This window comes from Solanum pennellii, chromosome 7 (assembly GCF_001406875.1).
Source record: "Solanum pennellii chromosome 7, SPENNV200".
Taxonomy (NCBI): Eukaryota; Viridiplantae; Streptophyta; class Magnoliopsida; order Solanales; family Solanaceae; genus Solanum; species Solanum pennellii.
In genome coordinates, this window is record NC_028643.1 from 7,752,774 (window position 1) to 7,757,324 (window position 4,551).

General features: G+C 32.1%; 1 long non-coding RNA gene across 1 annotated transcript; it reads right to left on the minus strand.

The window, feature by feature from the left end:
• Positions 1 to 793: 793 nt before the first annotated feature.
• LOC114077842 lies at positions 794 to 1,525 on the minus strand. The gene is made up of 2 exons (XR_003579112.1): positions 1,428 to 1,525; positions 794 to 1,258 (listed from the first exon to the last, which is right to left on the minus strand). It is a non-coding gene; the product is annotated as an uncharacterized LOC114077842 (long non-coding RNA).
• Positions 1,526 to 4,551: the final 3,026 nt, after the last annotated feature.

Genomic DNA, 4,551 nt, shown 5'->3' on the forward strand with positions numbered 1-4,551 from the left:
GAAACCGTTTAACTGTTCAAGTTCTTCTAAAACCCTCTCCAAAGATTAGAGCTCAAAAATAAATTGATTAAACTCTATAGAATTCAATACTATTAAATAATATTCTATAAATTCGATAAAATTCAATGCTAAGCAAAAAACTCTCAACAAGTATTCATAGTTTTCGAAGAGCTGTGTTGCAACGGATCACTCGGCGCAGTTAGTCGGAATCACCGATCAAATTGGCGATTCACCCTTTGGTAACTTCATCGTTGTCTTGAGCTTAGTCAAATATCTTCGTATTTTAGATTATTGATAGATATAGTACTATTTCGTGGAACTACTCGGCGATGCGCTGACTGCTCCTTTTCACCGCCGATTTGATCGTTTCCTTTAGGGCTCAACACCTTGGAACAAAAGGCGATCTTCAAACCTATCGGCGATTCGCCAAGTGGACTTGGCGACCCTCACGCCTTCATTTCTTCGTTCTTTTCAATCTTTTTGCTTCTTTTTGGCAAATAGTGTCCATGCTTTGCCTCAAACTCAAAATACCTGACACTCAAGGTTATTCACTAGTAATTGAGACAAAATAAGCATTTAAGGACATTATTTCTATCAAAATGTAACCCTAAATGATTCCAATATGTGGGCACATCAACACCCCCAACACAAACTTTTGTTTGTCCTCGAATAAAACCCAAGTTCAGCAGTTCAAAAAGGATACTTCAAACAGTGCTACACAAGATTCAATCATGAATGCACACAACAAAGCTCAACTTACTCATGCAAGGATCAAATGTGCACTCGAAGACTCTAGTTGCAAGTTGGTCTTTCACTCACTTTAACACTTAAGTAATTTTAGACACTTTATACATATGTGAAACAAAAATATGTAATTCCCACCTTGATGGACACGTGAAAAATCAATATTTTATCATCTTTCATTTCCTTTTTCAATTTTATTCTTTGTTTCTCATTATTATTTTAAAAAAATAACAATTTTTTCTCTTTCCTCTCTTTCAGGAACACATGACCTTACTGCCATAACTTCTTCACAACAATTCACTATTATTTTGTTTTTCCAGTTTTTTTCTTTTTTCTTTTCTTTTTAATCCTCTTATCATTGTGCTATTTTTTTTAGATGTAGAATTACCGCATCATTTTTCTACCAAAAAAAATGGAGATCACTATTTACAGTTCTTCACCGAGAAAAATGAAATTCATCATCTACGTCTTCTTTGTTGAATAAAATGAAGACGACCATCCACATCTTCTTTACCTGGAAAAATGAATATAATTATTCAATTATTTTTTCTCTCCCTATATACTTTCCCACATACACTGACCCCGACCCACACCCCTTCGTCCCGCAAAATCAATGCAGAAATAGAAAAAGAAAGCAAAATCAAAATAAACAAAGAAATTATAGATCTTTTAAAAAACATTACCTATTTAGATAAGGATTGAAAAAAGGCATAGAGAGAAACAAAATAAATGATAATATGTTAAAACCTCCATTTTTCTAAATGGAGAATTAACAATGGTAATAAGGGTGATTGTTAGTTAGGAAAAAAGAAGAAAATGAGAGGTTTGCGTTGGACTGTTGTGGGTAGGGGCGAGGGTGAAGGTGTATAATTTCTTTCTCTTTTTTTTTTTTAAGTTGATATTCTTTTCTTTTTAGATTTAGATTTTTTTATTTTAAATTAAAATAACACATGTCTTCATTTCATTTGTTATTTTACCATATAATTTGCTTGTGTATTACACACACTTTCTCTTTTGATTAGGTGCCAGAAAAATGTTTGATGATTATTTATTTTTTAAAATAGAAGTGTCTAATAGGAAAAATACATTTGTTGAAGCGCCAAGTAAAATATACAGATAACTTTAACGGGTCAATAATAACTTAAACCTACAATTTGAGCATTCTCTGAGAAAATTATTCTCCTTTTATATTTCCCTATTTATTTTCTTCTCATAAGAGACACCACCGTAAATATTAATTCAATAAAATTAAAGAAGAATCATCTGGACATCTACTATTGTAAACCATATCCTATATGTACATGAAGTCTCTTCACGTCGATATTTTAAACTCCTAAATGAGTAGTTATTACCCTATTCAAAGATGATGATTTCATGCCACTCACTAATTGATGTGCCAACAAGATGTAAATTATTTTCCTGGACACATACACATTAATAGTGTTTCATCAATATTCATATCAATTGTGGGTTTTAGCCCCATAATTGATTAAATTATTGGTCCACGTTTGTTGTATAACTTTTGCAACTTTGTCAAAATTGTATCACGTTGCTGATAAATGATAGAAGAAATATTTTACTTAAGTTTGATTTTCTTATGGAAATTGATATCGGTGTAGACATCATCATGAACCATTATTCTCTAAAAAATGGTCATCAACTCATTACTTCAAAACACACCAAGATAGAGGGGGAAAAATATTTGAGAGTAAAGCGAGGCATGTCATAGACTATACAAAAAAAAATAGTCTCTGAAGAAAAATAGAGGTGAGTGATATTTTAGTAAGGTGGTAAATCAAAAGTGTTATTTCTTTTGAGAGTATTTTAGTCACTTTGAGTGTTATATTCGTGATTACACAGTGCAAAAATTTCTTACTATATTGATATCACTTGCTCCTCTTGACTCGTGCTTTTTCCTTTATTTAAAAAGGATTTTCACGTAAAATTTTTGATGTCATTATTTTTTCATTTTATTTCTACTATTTTGACCATATACATTTTTGTGTTAGTCCGCATTGTCTCAACAAATTGGTATCAGAGCATTGATTCGCAATAGCTATATTTTTGGGATAAACAATGTAAGCCAACTCAAGAAGAATAGTTACTTTAGATGATGTTAATTATGTCATTTGAAAGGAAAAAAGGAAAATCTACTTTATGTCAAGATATTTTTATCAATCAGTCTTTATCACTGTAATGTTTGAAAATAAAACAGGTGAAGGGTGAAATCTGTTGTACAAATAGATTTGTAAATTTATCATGCAATGGATTGACGATAATATGTTGAACCATATTTTTGGAGAAACACATGCGCGAACCCTATAAAAGCATCTTGAAAATTTGTATGCTACTGAAAATATTAAGATGTTCTTGATAAAGCAGAGGCTAAGTCTAGAGTATCATGATGGTTCTCCGATGAAAATCACCTGAATAATTTTCAGGGAATCATGAATCAATTAATTGCTATGGGCATCAAAATTGATGAAGAAATTCAAGACTTGCTTTCACTTTGTTCCGTATGAGACACTTGGAAAACATTTAAAACATCTTTATCAAATTCTACTCTGGATGGTGTAATCTCTATGAATTTCACCAAGAATAGTGGCTTCAATGAAGAGATGAGAAGAAAATCTCTAGACTTTTCTTTGTTAGATATCCTAGTGACTAGCCCTAAGAGGAGAAACAAAACTCGTGATTTCCAAAATAGAGAAAAACAAGAGCATATTCAGAGACAAACTTGAGAATATTAATTGTTATCATTGTGACATGAAAGGGTACACAAGTTGCTAGAACTTGGAAGAGGGGGAACAAAGACAGAGAAAACTATAGAAGATGACAATGAAAGTTGCCTAGCCTCAGTCGCCACTAAACATCTTGTTACCATCCTTGATGCAGATTTATTGATATTACTTGTGATGAGTCAAGTTGGATTGGGACACTGGTGAGGCATCTCAAAGGATATTTTTTTATCTTCTTATAATTTTGGTGATTTTGGTACCTTGAGTATGTGTGGTGAGACTATATGTAAGGTGATTAATAGTGATACGATTTATTTGAAAACTAGTGTTGGAACTAAACTAACTTTGAACAATGTGAAACATGCACTTGATGTTTGTCTACATCTGATTTATGTTGATGTATTGAATGAGGAAGGATATGTTATTACCAACGGTGATGAAAAGTGAAAATTGTGTAAGGTTTCTTATTGTGGCTCATGGAAACAAACTTCATGGTCTATTCTGGAGTTTGACTTCTACTTATATTTATATGGTTAATGTACTTGAGAACGATAACTCTTTAAAATTATGGCACAATAGGTTTAGCCATAGCAGCGAGAAAAGATTTGATGTTCTAGTCAAAAAGAAATTATTGTCAGATTTTCAAAGTACTAAGTTAGAAAAGTGTGAGAACTGCTTGGGTGGTAAACAAAATAGAGTTTTCTTTAAGTCTAATCCTTCTTCAAGAATGACAAGGTTGATTAAGTTGGTGCACTCTGATTTATTCGGTCCAATGAAAATAAACACATTAGGTGGTGCTATCTACTTTATTGCCTTTATTGGTTACTGCTCGAGAAAATTTTGAATTTATGTCTTGAATACTAAATACCAAGTGTTTGATGTATTCAAGCAGTTTCAGATTTCAGTTTAAAGAGAAACTAAAAAGAAAGTAAAATGTATTCATATTGATAACGATGGTGAATATTATAGACTATTTGACGAATTCTAAGCATCAAAGTATTAGACACCCGAAGAATCCGCCAAAAACTCCTCAGCATAATGATTTGGCGGAGAGGATGAACATGACCTG